We start from the raw sequence: 17,512 nt of genomic DNA on the forward strand, positions 1-17,512 counted from the left end.
ATCTTGTATGATGCCAGGGTTAGCGCAGAGTATGAAGTCTATTTCATTTCTAGTCTCGCCGTTCGGGCTCCTCCACGTCCACTTTCGGCTATCCCGCTTGCGGAAGAAGGTATTCATTATCCGCATATTATTCTGTTCCGCAAACTCTACTAATAACTCTCCCCTGCTATTCCTAGTGCCTATGCCGTATTCCCCCACTGCCTTGTCTCCAGCCTGCTTCTTGCCTACTTTGGCATTGAAATCACCCATCAGTACAGTGTATTTTGTTTTCACTCTACTCATCGCCGATTCCACGTCTTCATAGAAGCTTACGACTTCCTGGTCATCATGACTGGATGTAGGAGCGTAGACCTGTACAACCTTCATTTTGTACCTCTTATTAAGTTTCAGAACAAGACATGCCACCCTCTCGTTAATGCTATAGAATTCCTGTATGTTACCAGCTATATTCTTATTAATCAGGAATCCGACTCCTAGTTCTCGTCTCTCCGCTAAGCCCCGGTAGCACAGGACGTGCCCGCTTCTGAGCACTGTATATGCTTCTTTTGGCCTCCTAACTTCACTGAGCCCTATTATATCCCATTTACTGCCCTCTAATTCTTCCAATAGCACTGCTAGACTCGCCTCACTAGATAATGTTCTAGCGTTAAACGTTGCCAGGTTCATATTCCAATGGCGGCCTGTCCGGAGCCAGGGATTCTTAGCACCCTCTGCAGCGTCGCAGGTCTGACCGCCGCCGTGGTCAGTTGCTTCGCAGCTGCTGGGGACTGAGGGCCGGGGTTTGGTTGTTGTGTTCATATAGGAGGTTGTGGCCAAGTACTGCACCAGGGTGGCCAATCCTGCTCTGGTGAGGGAGTGCGTTACCGGTTCTGGTCACCGGGATCAGGCCACACTCCAGGCCTGTTTATGCAATTTTATCAACCCGCGGATTTTTTTTTTTTTTTTTTTTTTTAATCCGGTGGAAAATTGCGCGGCACCGGGATTCGAACCACGGACCTCTTGCACGCGAGGCGGGTGTTCTACCTCTACGCCACCGCTGCACTTTTTTTTCATGTCAGCTGGAATACAATCCACCAGCGAATTCATCTGTAGTTCATACTGTCATCTTTCCCGTAGGATTACTGGTAAGTCTTGTTTCAGCGCTCGTTGCGTATTTAGGTTTGAATATGTGGTTAATTACATATATTGGCATGCAGGTTATATATATACACAGATGTAAGTTTACAAGGTCCCCTAGTAAGAATGTCAAGGGGACCAAGTGTTAAATAAAGTATGAAAGAATTAAGGCAGAGTGAACAACCAAGAATCAAGCAATCAAGATACAAGCACGTTATACATAGCGTAACAATAAATTGGAAAATTAACACTAGATCGAATAGATAGAAAATAAAAAAATATGTAAAATTAACATATGATACGAAGCCGTAAAGCATAAAATATTTAGCAGTTGTTAGATACCGTTTAAATGCGTTACAAGCATTTCTTCAAGTTGCTTCTTCGAATTCAAAGCCTCGGTGCCATGGTTTCTTACTGGTAGAATCGAGCGATTATGCACTTTTGAAAAATAACGATAACCTGCCGTTGATTACTTTGCAGTGCCTCCAACGTTGGAGGTAAACGTTTGCATCTTCGCCCATAATGTGAAGCAGCGACGCGATAGCTGCTACAGTGTTATGCGCAGACGACATCGCAGTTTCAAGTGGTATCGGTTGTAGTAAACATTCGCAGGTGCACTCGAGCAATATCCTCTCCAGTAGTAGTAGTATAAGCTTTACTTTGGCGGAGGTGGAGTTTAAGGAGGAGGGGAGTGGGAGGGCCCGCACTCTTCTTCCTTAGGCGGCGGCCAGGCCTTGCGCTGTGGCGGCGTCTTCGGCCATCTCGACGTGAAAAAACGTTTTTTCAGTGGTGCCTCTATTCCGAGCCGTCCTCCCTTGTGTAGGGGGCGGTCGACAGATAGCCATATGAGTATAAATGGAATGTAAATGAGCATGAATAAACAAAGGAATATGAATGGAATGGAAAAACTGAAGTTAGCAAGTTTGAATAATATTTGCTGACCCACAACGGCCGAAATACGAAGAAAGATTGAAATCTCTGACGTCACACTGACACACCGACGCTGGGGTTTCAGCGCGAAGCTAAAATGTAACAGTATAACGTTCGTTTTCTCTTCCAAGTTTAAATCTCCTCCCGCAAAATTTGCGAAAGGTGATTTGAAATAAAGTGAATTGGATTTGTTTAAAATGATCTATTGTTTATCATTAATGTCCATTTAAGTAATTCCATGTAGTTAAAATAACCCCGAGCCATCCACTACGATTCTCGTAGCTCACCATGGGAATTCTGAACCTGAAACCCCGTGAATTATATAATTAGCCTCAGAGGAAGATCGCACACATTGCGGCAAGCTGATGAAAATTCACGTGTGATTGTGTATATACGATCAGTGCTATAGGTGCTGCTGTCCACTTCGACGACTCATTTGTTTCTACGAGTATTCCAGCCTCACCAAGCTTTGGCACGTTCTGCCGACTCTTGAATATGCGAGCCTAGCTTTTGTATTGTTATACATATATGTATATATATTGTATATGTGTATATATATATATATATATATATATATATATATATATATATATATATATATATAATATGTGTGTGTGTGTGTGTGTGTGTGTATGTATATATATGTATGTATATATATATATAGTTCCGGTAGTTTCCACCGGTGGACCGCTCCACTGCTGAAAACTATAGAAATTAAACACTGGTTCAGTTTTCCTTTAGCATCGCTCAACTTCTTTACGTTTGAAAGGTAGAAAATTTTCGTTTTTTTTTTTCACTTACGTATATTCCCTTTCATTGCGTTTCTATCCTTGGAGAAACCGATATCTGGACCCTTTTCCGCCCGCCATCTCTCCGCAACGGCTAAAGAGTTCTGATGACGAGAAAAATATGACGGCTTCGACGCCCCCCCCCCCCCCCCCCCCCCGGCTGCATTTTAGGGGTGAGAAATACAATAAATATAAGCTCTGCAGTACCGAAGTTGGACGCAACTTTTAGAGCGACTCCAGCTGGGTTAAATTTATTCCGAGTTCCTTCCGCCGTGCACCACGTGTGTATGTCGAAAGCAGAGTATTGCCCAAGGAGGCAACTAAAAGTAAAAAAAAAAGTCTGAGTGTGGTAACTGTATCAAATTCTCTTCTGTCTTATAATGCAATCCTCTAACTCCTTCTCATTCCTGTAAGCGGTTTCCGGCCTCCCTAAACTTTATTAAACCGCTGCGTCACTTCTGACAGCCAAGCCGTATATGTGTCGCTTGCAGAATTCGAGTCCCAGCTGGACGCCTTACGCTGGCGCTGGCAAAAGAAAAAAAAAAGGGGGGGAGGGCAGAAATCAAACGGTGTCCCGACGTGCTTTCCGCACCGGGCATCGCATGCGGAGCGGGCTCGCGCCAGCACACGGTGCCGACAGAATCCACAGATTTACACTTCGCTTGGTTAGGCCTCAGCCAATCGGAAAAAATACGCCGGGGCGTTTTGCATTTATATTGAACAGGAGCCAATTCAATGCGCATACAGCCCGCCGCGTGATGTATGGCGGCGGCTAGCGGCGAAAGTGCGAAAGCAGCTGCGGAGGCGAAATATTTACACCGGTACACGTAGGGGCCCGAGCCTCCGTGCAAAGTGCTTTCAGTAGCGTGGAACAAAGCTTTTTTTTTCATTATCTTGCGTCGCTGTTCTCACCCTTTCACTTCTGCGCCTGCGCTCTGTCACCTTGCGCAAAGTGGTAGCAGAAGAGAAATATTGAGTGTCGATTCTGGGCTTCCTTTGGCGCGCGAGAGAATTAAAAGCTTTCATAAGAAAGTTGAGTGTATTTGGCCACTGTCAATGTTCTTTCGCGTTCCGACAGGAAACTTCTTTTATTCTCGGGACGCACTTTCTCGCTATATCGGCTTGTGGTGGAATGCAAATAAGTCTTGCGCCGATTTCTTTACGCCATCTTTATTTTTTTGCAGTGGTTTCCTAATTAGATTTCTCGCTTTCGCGAGACACTGTTTGAAAACTGCGAACGTCAACTCGTTTACATTTCCAGGTTTGGGAATCTTCTTTGCGATTTCTTTCCCTTTTCGTCAAAGAATATATTGTAGAATGCGTTCGCTTGAGCTGGGGGGAATTGAATGCTTCAACCTTGCGCGTTGCACGGCCGTTGGGGAAAATTCGCTAATTAGGTCGAAAACTGCGGACATTGAATTATTCGCTGCACTGGCGATAAACCGCAACGGCTGTGATGTCGAAGCCTGCAGCTTCGTTGCAGAACGCCCTTGTCGCGCGGTTGATTGGCTTTAAGTGACCGTGTTTGTATCCTGCCTTAGCTAACAAGCAACAAAAGCGGGGAATCTTTATATCTAAAGCTGCTTCCTGGCACTTTGTTCATTAGTTCTCAGCCTATGTGCTCATCTCAGCCCCTCGCTATTTCTTCCCTGGCAAAAGTTGTTACAATGTAAAGTTCCCACATGAGTCTACAGAATGTCTATATCGTATGCGTACCTAAATACTTGCGTATTCACTGCCCAATGTAGTAACGTTACAAGCAGTTGTCCGTTATGTCATGCTGTATTTACTGATCAATGTGCACGCTATAAATCGTTCTTCAAGGCAGGTTATAAGAGAAACACGCAGTTGACATTTAGCGTAGAAAGACGAAAAGAGCTGAGAATCTGCGGAAATGTAGGCCCATGGGTTAAGTAGCATGGTATTAATTTCCATGAGGTGGTTTATTCAGTGCCGATGCTCGGAACGGGTAAAAGCACGCGGTTCGCTAGCGTTCGGATAAAAAGTCGTTTACATCTAGTTAATTTATTTGTGCAGTAAATAACTGGAGGATCACAACGGTGCTTCAGTCCTAGGGCGTAACTTTGAGAGCAAGTAATTCCCTTAGAATTAATATTCCAAGTTGGAGTCCATGCAAGATAATGCGATTTAAACGAATCAACTTGTTCACTAATTCAGCCTATATGTGTACTGCCTTGATAAGGTAGTGTCAAAAGAGCAAGTGACGAGAAAGCAAGGAGAAGAAAGGCAGGAAAGTCGACCAGACGAGCATCCGTTTTGCTACCCTACACTGGCCGTGTAAGGGAAAGGGGAATAGAAAGAGAAAGAGCAAGCTTATAAGAAGCCAAAGTAGCTCGCTTGAATTACGTATATAATCTATAGAGTGCTGAAATTTGTCACCATTTGGTTAATACAGAACATTATGCTAGTTGGTGCTGGCAAACGTAAGAGCATCAAGAGACGACGGTCGAGCTGAAACAGACAAGAGATAGAACTAACTTCTACTGGCGCTTACTGATTACACAGCGCAGTATTTATACAATGAAGACGTTACCAATGCGCAACATTCGTCCCAGCTGCACATTCTTCAAGCACACTTTCTGAAACAGGTACATTCTTTAGACAGACACGTCAACCAAAGGACTCGTGTTCACTCCCAAGCCTTCCTCAAGATAGCTAATATTTTTACGGCTGAGTGCCAGTGAAAGGGTTGCTTACTCACTTGTTCGCTGCATTTCTGATACGAAAAGCCTTGAATGTTCTCCTATTTATTATGAAAATATTTCGGTTATGGTTTTTCACTCATTAAGCGAGTTTCGCAAGACCGGTTTGCAATCGTTGATGTAACCGTGCAGGAATCATTCTCGAAAGCTCGAAAAAGGGACGCACTTATATTGAAAATTGGACGCACTTATATTCACGCACACCAGCGAAAGATATACAGATACAGCTGACGTGCGTCAGTCGAAAGTCCGATCGCTCGATTCCCCACGCTGCGCGTTCCTCCACGTAAGAGCATCGCGTGCTCTGCCTCTAGCACCAGAGCGCGTCTCCTTCGCCTCACGGCTTTGCCATTGCGAAAAACGTTTCCAGATTACAGGTTCACGTTCAACGCGATCTGCTTCCGCCCGTATCACGTGGCCGAGAGTTCTCAGAGCTGCTGCTCGCTTTTTTTTTCGTTAACTGGTTATTGTTTATTCTCCGCATCGCTCGCTCACGACACGTCTTGGGTGGCGGCCCTTTAATTATACATGGACGGTTTCGAGCCCGCGCGCGGTGCTTGCTTAAGACTCGAGAAGAGGCGGCAAAATTTGCCGCTCTGGGGGAATGAAAACAAAGATGCCAACAAACAAACAAAGAAAACGTCACGCCCGTGGAGCCGTGACGGCTCCACGGGCGTTGCTAGTTGTCCGGATAAGAAGTGCGTGCTGCGGCGCAGTCACGCTTGGCCATCGCAGAGGGACACGCGTCTGGAGCGGAACACACCCAAACAGGCACGACGCGACGCCCGCGCCTGACAAGCAATCAATCGAACCTCTGCGTGGCACAAAGCCGCATAGGTTATCTATTTATTCATTTTTTGCATTCTTTCTTGCGTCGATCTGGCTTTCATCCGGACAGTCAGCCAGCGTTTTGTCGCTGCGTTAATTTCCTGCAGCCGCGATTCTTTAATCTCGATCTCCAACACGAAGCTCCCTTAATGAGGTTCCTTTTTCTGCGGACATTGTTGTTTTTGGAGCTTCCTTTGTTTTGGATTGTTTTGTTAGCAAAAATATGACTGCGCGGTATCGTGGTGAAAGCAAACACAGAAAAAAATCTCTAGAAGGGCTCATCAGTAACCTGTTTTCTAGGCGGCTGAGTCAATGGCACCATCTCCTGGCTTGGCTAAGTTCGTAAGCCGTACTCATTAAAAGGTAATTGTGAGGTTTAGTTCCACGCGCCGTTCCGAGGACTTCAGTGTTCTGCGCACGGCGTCACTTTACGTCGCGTGATTAGTGCGCTGTACTTGTAGCTTCTTGTTTTGAGCGGCACAATTTCATTCCAGCAAGCGCAATCTCGTCCGCTGCGACAAATTTTGTTCATGTTGTTTTCATCTTTCACGCTTTCCTTTTTATAGAGATGCTTGCAGTAGGTGTTCGCGTTGTCATTCCTGGCGACACTAATTACGTGAAGAGGAAGGGTTCGTTTTTCTAGAATGCAATTAATATGAACTGTGTACAACATGTCATCGTCAACACGACCTATATCCCACGGCTTATTTGGTCGCTTGAAGTATTGATGTGCGGAAAAAATAGCCTGGCGGTAAATATAACTTTGCGGACTGAGTGCACAAGATATTGATTGGGGTGTTCAATATCATCTTGTACATCAGCACCCACAGCGTGTACTAAGCACTTGTACCAAGTGGGCAACGCCGACAGCGCTCGCAATTATCGGAGTTTTGCAGCGCACCACCCTTGTTCACTTGTCCCTGGATAAATAATTTCAACTTTCAGTGAGACACTTGGAAGAACACAAGGTACCTTTGAACAGCTTTGAAAACGAGCTTTCGTTTGTACTTCAAAAATGGAAAGATGCGTGGCCTGACCAACGTGTATTGCTTAAGCTTTTTAGCGACACCGGCTTCCTTGGTCCGTGCTAAGAATCGCATGACTGCCGTATGGAACTTGGGCAGAGAAAAAAGAGAAAATGCTCGCGGTATGGTTGCAATACGATTTGTTTTTACAGCCTCCTGACCAACTCCCCGGGCCCAACGCTAACCTTATCCAAGAAACATGTAAGAAAGAGAACAGACGCAAGGGAAATAAGCGACGGGGTGTCGGCGAAAAGTGTCGCGGGGTATAGTATTGAATATCTTCTTCTAAGTAATGTTATAATAAATGCTGCAAGACGTCAAGGCAATCTTGATGCCAGCAGTTCATCTTGTATAACGTTGGTATACGGTTTTGTAGAGGGAGCCTGAACGAGGTGCCTTTGTGCTTGGCATTTACGACTTGACTGCTCGTTAAGTGAACGCTTTACCACGCTTGCTTATTTTTTGTTGAACTTTTTTTAACAGTGAGGCTACTGATGCTCCAGGGCATCCCCCAACTCCCAGGGAGGGTCACCTTCGCGTGTTCGGGTTTTCCGCAGAGAGGCTGCAGCTCATGCGCACGAAAGACCCTTTCCGCATGTACGGGAGCTTTTATGGCCCTCTAGGCAACGCGTGGTTTACGCGTAGTCTTCAAACCCGAAGCGTAGCGAGTACGCAATCTACAAGTGTTCGGATGAATGCTAGAAGGCACCTTTGTCACACTGTTCTGGCGTGTTTGCTCAGACTCTGAGAGTCCATCGCTGCCTCCCGTCTAATATCAACTTTGTGTCGACAATGACGGAATCCATGGCGCCACGAGCTATTCTTTTCTTTGTCTTTTTTTGTGGAGTAACTGATCGGCTGAAGCCGTTTCAACGATGGCAGAAAGCTGAAAGCAAGCTGAACGTTGCTTCCCTTATTATTCGCAGATATATTCTTTTCTTTCGGTACAGTTGCTTCGATCGCCAGGGTTTGCTTCTACCTTAGTGCATTTTAAACGCTATTGCCTTTTGCGACGCACAGATCTTGCATAATATAGTAACGCCGTGCACACCGACGATTATAACCGTTGGGTGTCGTGGTCCGACTCTGACAGGCGCTCGAGCTAAATTTTTCGAGCTCTCAACGGTGGCACTACTGAGTGCCCCCGGTTTTGACTTGGGCGATTCCTATATATGGACGGGCGCTGGTGCGTTATGCGGTCACTGGCGGCTGAAAACGGAACTTTGATGCAAGAGGCAACAAGTGGCGGCCTGACAGGCCTCACCGCGCGCCCTCTTCCCTACAAAATTGTAGTGGTATCCTTACGTACGCAACGCACCATGCCGTCCTCATCATCTATTATTCCTCCCCTGTGCAATTTAGCAGGTCAGAGCGCACTGGTCTTGCTTGCAAATGCCCATGCTACACTGATCTATACAATATAACATATGTGCTCGTGGTTATGGCATTTTGCAAGTGAAGTACCAGCGATTCTATCGGATACGAGAACGCAACTGGCACGGAAACGCTGGTTTTGGAAGCAACTAATCAAATAACAAAATCATCGAAGTGAAATTTGATTATTCTCGCCTATGGTCACACTCACAACGTTAGTACACGTGTCTGTAGCGTAATCTTCTCGATATTGCTGAGCTTAAACGACGGCATCCAACGGAAATGGTAACATCTTTACGATAAAAAAAAAGACCCGTCGTAGATGCTTAGTGGCTATAGTGTTGGGCTGCTAAGCACGAGGTCGCGGGATCGAATCCCGGTCACGGCGGCCGCATTTCAATGGAAGCGAAATGCGAAAACACCCGTGCACTTAGATTTAGGTGCACGTTTCCGGACTCCCCCACTACGGCGTGCCTCATGATCAGATCGTGGTTTTGGCGCGTAAAACCCCATAAATCATTTTTTTTAAAATTTTAACCAAAAAAATGGCACTGCTTATTTAGCCGTAAATGCGAGAAACACGTGAGCATTCCCTCGCACCTCTTTGAGGTTCGTCATTTAAGCCGTGCTTACCACGTCGCAAAGTACTGTTCAGGAGTACCTCTTCGAGGAGCGATGAGCAAATAGCGGTGGTCTGGAGCAGCCTACCGTCAGTTGGACACTTATATATATATACATATACATATATATATATATATATGTATATATGTATGTGTATATATGTATATATGTATATATATGTATATATGTATATATGTGTATATATGTATATATGTGTATATATGTATATATGTGTATATATGTGTATATATGTATATATGTGTATATATGTGTATATATGTATATATGTGTATATATGTATATATGTGTATATATGTATATATGTGTATATATGTATATATGTGTATATATGTATATATGTGTATATATGTATATATGTATATATATGTATATATGTATATATATGTATATATGTATATATGTATATATGTATATATATGTATATATATGTATATATGTATATATATGTGTATATATGTATATATGTGTATATATGTATATATGTGTATATATGTATATATGTGTATATATGTATATATGTGTATATATGTATATATGTGTATATATGTATATATGTGTATATATGTATATATATGTGTATATATGTATATATATGTGTATATATGTATATATATATGTATATATGTATATATATGTGTATATATGTATATATATGTGTATATATGTATATATATGTGTATATATGTATATATATGTGTATATATGTATATATATGTGTATATATGTATATATGTATATATCTGTATATATATATGTATATATCTGTATATATGTATGTATATATCTGTATATATGTATGTATATATGTATATATGTATATATATGTGTGTATATATATGTGTGTGTGTGTATGTGTGTGTGTGTATGTGTGTGTGTGTATGTATGTATGTATGTATGTATGTATGTATATATGTATGTATGTATGTATGTATGTATGTATGTATGTATGTATGTATGTATGTATGTATGTATGTATATATGTATATATGTATGTATATATGTATGTATATATGTATGTATATATGTATGTATATATGTATGTATATATGTATGTATATATGTATGTATGTATATATGTATATATATACACCCACACACAAAGTGTCCAACATGTGCTACTCGAATACGCGTATTCTTTTTCCGTCACCAAACTACCCACGTTATCAGTGGCGTGATTGCGGCTCTTGTCCGTGCCTTGCTATATTGTCCGCGTTTATCGCACAACCCAGAGTATTTATCAGCACCAACATTCCCAGCTTTTAGTTACGTTGTCGACATAAAACTGTCTCGGCCGAGAAATGTGTGCCCGGGCACTTGTATAATTGTATTGCGTTTGCAGATATAGTATTGCCATTACGTGGATTCATTGACTCGTTCGGCATTCACCGCACGTCTGCTCATTTTCGCCAAGTCGTCAAGTGCATCGGCTGGTCAAGCGCAGTTATGTGACTTTATTGCGCCAGCGCGGGAATTTCTATTATTCGAGTCATATGAGCGATCTTCAAAAACTCGGTGGCGCCCCGTGTTGGCTCAATGAGGAAACTAAAATAAAATCCATACTTGATGAATTTTTACGTGATCGTACGAGAGTTGTGAGCCCTAATTGCAGTGTTCATCTTCTTGAAACATCGTTCGGCGCAGCGATATTTACGGCAGCACTGTTCTAAACATAACAAAGGCTCACATGACGAAATACGATTGCTTGAGTCCAAGGGCCACGTCACTCGAATCCGAATCCGAAAAAGGGCCCTTGGTAAAACGAACAGATTCCTTCGAGCGCGAGACTGATATATTTCTTCCGCCTCGCGCTAGTCATTTCTCGGCCGGTGGGGAAAGTGTGCGTGTGTGTGTGTGCAATAGGCTTATGTCTGCGTATCGGCGCGATGGCATTAGGGGCCTCGATTGCACTTGAGTCGATGTGAGTAGATTATTGTTGGTACCCTCCCCGTCCCCTACACCGTATCTTCAGCCCCTCTTCGCGCAGTAGGAATGCCCCAGCGCTATAGAAATTGACGCTCCCGGCGATTCTCCGGCGCGCACTTCACCCTTCGCGTATGGCCGCCGCGATTTCTTCCGCGTTGACCGTGTTTGCTCTCGGCAAACAGCGGAGACGGGATATTTGCGCTGTCCTGAAATCGAAAAGTCAAGTGCCCGTGAGAGTTTCCTCGTTGCTGGGTGTTGCTTGCCAGCCACGTGTGTACTTCTGTTTGTAAATGCTGGGATTTTACTTTACTTCTGCTTCGCCCCATTTTTGAACGCTGCATGGAGGAGCTGAAGAGCGACACAACCCCCTCCCCACTCCTTTCGATTCCCTAACCCTCTTGCTTTTCCCTGTGATGTATAGTACTTATGTGTTCTAACCAGGGCAGAACCCTTTCCAAGCAAATCTAATTAGATTCTGTACGAGTGCTCCTGTGTCATTCCCTGGGATCGTCGTTATTGTCGATGCGATAACGCGGCCAATAACTGAGCGATAACAGCTCAAATGGAAGATGTTTCGCTGCTGCGATTGAAGACTGCGTGGGGTGCCTGCCATCCACGTTCAAGTTAGCATTGGTTTTTGGACATATACGAAAGTTAGAAAGTGCTCCCGTGATCAAAAAATGTGGCCCAGGGGTGGGTTATCCAAGAAAAAAAAAATAAAACGATTTTTTAGAGAGCAGCTCTTAGGCGCCCGTTCCTGGGTTGAACGTCAGTGTCAGTCGGCGTAATCGCGCGAACGCGCTCGTGGTACTGCTTGCGCGTTCGTCCTCGTCGTCTTCCACCGCTGCCTCCGATGCTGCTCATCATGCCAGCGTTCCCATACCGTCCCTCCCTCTGCGAAGACACTGACGGCAATGGTCCACTGCCTGTTGGTACGGTGATTTCCGTCTCAACTTCTTTGCCTCAATATACCGCAAAATGTAAACACTTTTCGAGCTGTGCTAAAATTTCGCATTATGGCGTATCGTAATCGTCGGACACATTTTTTTGGAAACTGAGAAAGAAAACCTGAAACTGACAAGTGCACTGGGACATCAAGTATGCACTGCAGTCTCCAGTATCAGGTTACATGCCGAGGCCTCAATTCTTTTTTCTTTTTTTATGGAGCGCTTGGTCTGAATTCTTTCGGTCACGGCTGTACATCTCTCTTTTCCGATATGAGAGTGCTGGGAACGAAGGAAGTTTTTCATTTAGGTTAATTTGTTCCCCCTCCACAGATGAATTTCAGAAGCCCAGTTTAAATCGAACGCAACCAGAGCGAAATACCTTCATTCGAAACAGCTGAGCCTTTTATAGGTATATCCAATAACCGCTATAGAAGCACCAGTTTTAAAATAAAGCTGTCTTTGTGAACCCTCCCGGTATTTCCTGTGTTAAGAAAAGATTTGTTTCAACGGAATACGATGCGAACATCTTGAGTCACAATGATGGCACAATAACACCAGGACGACAACAAAGTACAGACCGTGGGCTGCTGGCTGGGTGCTGCTACTGTCTTGCCGAATAGACCGCACGAAAGACCGCACTACCATCTTTACTGCCCTTATAATTGTTCAGATTGCTCCTGGCCTTGTTTTCTACTGACTTACTCAGTGACCAAACACTGATACCTAAATATCCTCGTCCTCGTCATGCTAATTATGCTCGTAATGACGAGTATAAATCCTTTAACGAAGGAAACCTACTAACCTTTTTATGACTACTTTCCTAACTACAAGGCCACAGTCGCACGTATACTTCTATATTTCCAACGCCCACTACCTCTTGATAGGTGAGCGTGTTGATGATGATTTACATGCTATGAAACATACATACAGTGGCACATCAGCCATGATAACGGGCGGTACATTTAAAATGAATGTGAAGAAATACAAGCCAATATAAACGTTGCTACATTGCATAGCACGGGAGCGCCAGGGCACAGGCGACGTGCGTAATTTTTTTTCTGAAAGGACGCAGCATAGAAATATGCATATTCATAGCATCTCATCACCCACTTTGCGAAAACTTGGCTTCGCATAGATTCCAAACTACGCGTTGGACCTAGATATTTTTATTTAACCATAAGGTATACAGGGTATCCCACGTAACTTGAGCCAAACTTAAAAAATATGCAAATGCCACGCAGCAGGACCGAACCAAGGTAATGTTGTTTGCCGTCGCTTGGAGATACTCAGATTGTTTTTGCATTCCGCCTAATCAGATAGTCTTAACTAATTAATAGACTTCTCAAATATTATAATTAGACGAAAAGTGTCAATAGGAAAATTGCAGAGCAACATGAAAACCTTCCGATACAGCTTTCTGTTGCTCAATACGTGCTACATAAACTTTTTTCGAGCGTCAAAGAAGCCCGCGAATACATGCAAGATTGCTGCGCGACTGGCCGCTCGAGGCACTTTGCGTGTATTTGCGGGCTCTTTCACGCTCGGAAAATTTTTATGTAGCACGTATTGAGCAACAAAAAGCTGTAGCAGTAGTTTTTCATGTTGCTCTACAATTTTCTTGCTGACACCTTTAATTTAATTATAACATTTGATAAGCTTATTAATTAGTTAAGACTACCTAATTAGACGAAGTGCAGAAAATAATCTGGCTATCTTCAAGCAGCAGCAAACATTACCTTGGTTCGGTCAATCTACGTGGCATTTGCATATTCTTAAGGTTTGGCTCGAGTTACTTGGGACCTTGTATAGTTTGGCGAAAAGAGCCATCATACGCGCTCGTCGTTTTTCTCCTCACTCTCATCGATATGCGCCTGCCGGTGCTTCGATAAGTAATATCGGCAAATGGGTGACGTCAAGCCTCGACACTATAAGGGATGTCGTTGGTTCCACGCGGCAGTGGGCAAAGTGGAAGTGGCTTTGGGATGTTGCCCGGTCGTCTGTTATAGCAAGTAGAGGTATGTTACCTTCACAATACGTACTGCATCCGAACTCATGATCGATAGCTACTGTTGCTGTTGCTCTGGCTCACCTCTCTGCCATTCTATGCACTTTTTCTCTCTCCTACAGGTGTTACCGGCATGGTTTTTTTTGTTTTTTGTTTTTTGCCTGGTTGCCTTATGTCTCTCTCCCTTCCTTCTATTTCCCTACTCCCTTCCTCCAGTGAAAGGTAGCCAACCTCTTGACTGATTAACCTCCCTGCCTTCCTTTTCTTTCTCCCCCTCTCTCTTCTTATCTGTAATTATTCTAATGTATTCTCATGCCGTCGCTTGCTTTCGCCATCTTGAGCGGTCATAATGTGCTCAAATAGTAGTGTGACTCCGGTTGTGCTCCACAGCATAATCTGTATCACAGTACCATTTATTTATTTATTTATTTATTTATTTATTTATATATTTATTTATTTATTTATTTATGTATTTGTTTATTATGCGCAGACCTGTTCAGTTTGACGAATTCTTGTGTCATACTTTTTTTTGTGTGTTTTGGTACGCATAATTTCAATGGCGAAGTGAGTGATTGTTCACGTTGTTTATTTGTCGCTTCTTTTCTCGAGTGCTATTTTCCTTTTTTTTTTTTTGTATCTCATTCAGCGTCCCGTGCATTGGGAGCAGTCAAAGGTCCCGTGGTGGTCAAAATTAATCCCCGGATCTCCCACAACTCCTAATCAGATCGTGGTTCTTGCACGTAAATCCCCAGAATTCAATTTCTATATCTCGTTACAACCCGTTAAAGCCTGTTCTCCAAGAGGGCTAAGTCGGACTAGTCCTTTCACTGTTCTCTCGGCGCTCTCTACACTCCACTGAGGCGACAACTTCGAATTGTGACCCTTTTCTTTTTCAACGTCTCTCTGGTGTAGTTCGCTTCCAGAAAAATTTAGTGCATGACGCATTCCAAATTACGCAACCTGTTCGAACGCGGTTCGACTGCGTGCCACTACTCTCGAAAAATTATGTTCAGGCTCTGGCTGAGCTTGATTCTGATTAGTTACGTTCCGAACTAAGTCGCTTAAATCATACTGTTGCTTATCTAACCTTATAAATATTACGACCTTGAAGGCCATTCACTTAGAAATCATTGTCTGCCTATATTATGTCCACTCCAAGACGAAGGCCTTTCCCTGCGATCTCCAATTACCCCTGTCCTCTGCCAACCCATTCCAACTAGCGCCCGAAAATTTCCTAATTTAATCGCCCCACGTAGCCTTCTGCCATCTTCGACTGCGCTTCCTTTCGATTTGCACCCATTCTGTAACCCTAATGGTCCACCGGTTATCTAGCCTGCGCATTGCGTACCTGCCCAGCTCCGTTTTTTTTCTTTTTTTCTTAATGTGAATTAGAATATCGGCTATACTTGTTTGCTCTCTGATCGAAACCGCTCTCTTTCTATCTCTTAACGTGATGCCTAGCATTCTTCCCTCCATCGCTATTTGCGCGGTCCTTAATTGTTCTCAAGCCTCATTGTCAGTCTGCAAATTTCTGCCCCATATATCAGCACCGGTGAAATGCACTGATTGTACTTAGATATAATTCTTTTTGGAATATTACGAGAAAAATCGTAATATCTATCTATCGCCCACTTGGTAGTCGTAGTGACTGGTACATTTGTCACTTTATACACAACGTTCCTTCTCAACTTCATCCTATTTGATGACCTAATTGCTCGCGGTACTCACTGGTGTTTCCTCGCGTTTCCACTGCTAATGATTTTATTTGCAGGAACATAATTGACTTCACAATTCAGTATGACTCAAAGTTCATGAGGACACACGGCAGAACTCTAGACTCAGTGTTTGTCAGCGACAGTGAGTGAGTGAGTGAGTGAATAAACTTTTATTTGGTCCAGCAAAGCGCGATAAAACGCGCACCCGGCTAATCCCACGACGGGACTGACAGATCTAGTCTGCCGGCCCGATCGCGGGCGCGCTGGACGGCCAGGATTTGATCCTCAAAGACAGGACTTCGCAGGAGCGCGTCCCACTCTTCCTTGGTGAACGTCGGGCCCAGCGACCCGCACTCCCAGAGCATATGAGGCAACGTAGCTACCTCACCACAGGCCACGCAAGAACAATTTGGATAAATCTCTGGATATATGCTATTAAGGGACGCCGGATTTGGGTACGAGTTCGTTTGTAGAAGTCTTAGTGTGACCGCCTGCGGCCTGCTTAGCTTGGAGTGAGGCGGGGGGAAAACCCTTCTCTCTAAGTAAAAGAATTTCGTGATATCGTTGTGTGTGAGAGGAGCGTCTCTGTGTCCGGGGAGAGAGTCGCCCGATCCGAGGGCAGCGCGGTCGGTAAAGCCACGCGCAGCCTCGTGGGCAGACTCGTTGAGGTTCAGAGGAACCCCCTCAATCGCCCCGACATGTGCAGGGAACCAAAGGATCGAGTGCATGGAGGTGTTGCCCTGTTTGGCGCCTTTCAGAATGTGAACTACCTGCCGGGCTACCCGGCCTTTCTGGAATGCCCTGATGGCGGCTTTCGAATCGCTATACACCCTGTCTCTCCGACCGTCTTGCATGGCGAGTGCAATGGCCACTTGCTCGGCCACCTCTGGGTTCGTCGTCCGGACGGAAGCACAGTTGATGACTTTGCCCAGCGTGTCAATGACGGAAACCGCAAAAGTCTTGCCGTCTCGGTATGCAGCTGCGTCCACGAAGCTTGCTGTGATTTTGTCTTTGTTTATTTGCTTTAGTATATTAAGTGCTCTTGCCTTGCGACGACCTGCGTTGTGAACGGGATGAACGTTGCGGGGCAAAGGGGCGACCACGATCTTCTCCCCTATTTCTCTGGGGATTTGGGTGTCTTCAGCCAAGTTCTTGGTTGGTGCGAGTCCGATCTCCTCGAGGATACGCCTGCCGGCTGGCGTGGTGGACAGCCGAGTTAGCTGGGCCCGTTCCTGAGCCTCGGCCATCTCCTCCATGGTGTTGTGTATGCCGAGCCGAAGGAGGTCCTCTGTATGCGTTCTGACGGGCAGCCCGAGGGCTCTCTTGAAGAATTTTCTAATGAGGGCATTAAGCTTTTCCCGCTCGGCTCTGAGCCAGTTGTGCATGGCCACCGTGTAGGTAAAGTGACACAGCACAAAGGCGTTGATGAGCCGAAGCAGGTTGTCCTCCTTGAGGCCACGATGTCTGTTCGTGACCCTTCGGACGAGGCGAAAAGC

The 17,512-nt window shown here is 44.6% G+C and overlaps 1 protein-coding gene across 6 annotated transcripts in view; it reads left to right on the forward strand.

The window, feature by feature from the left end:
* Positions 1-17,512, forward strand: part of LOC126542251 (ADAMTS-like protein 5) — a 220,320-nt gene that overhangs the window by 172,475 nt on the left and 30,333 nt on the right. For 3 of the 6 annotated variants that reach the window (XM_055077122.2, XM_055077120.2, XM_055077121.2), the window contains one exon: positions 1,059-1,124. The exons of the other annotated variants lie outside the window; for them this stretch is intronic. The gene's annotated coding sequence lies outside the window, so the exon portion shown is untranslated. The remainder of the gene's footprint in view (positions 1-1,058; positions 1,125-17,512) is intronic. 6 annotated transcript variants of the gene reach the window in all.

This window comes from Dermacentor andersoni, chromosome 2, assembly GCF_023375885.2.
Source record: "Dermacentor andersoni chromosome 2, qqDerAnde1_hic_scaffold, whole genome shotgun sequence".
In the NCBI taxonomy this organism is placed as follows: domain Eukaryota; kingdom Metazoa; phylum Arthropoda; class Arachnida; order Ixodida; family Ixodidae; genus Dermacentor; species Dermacentor andersoni.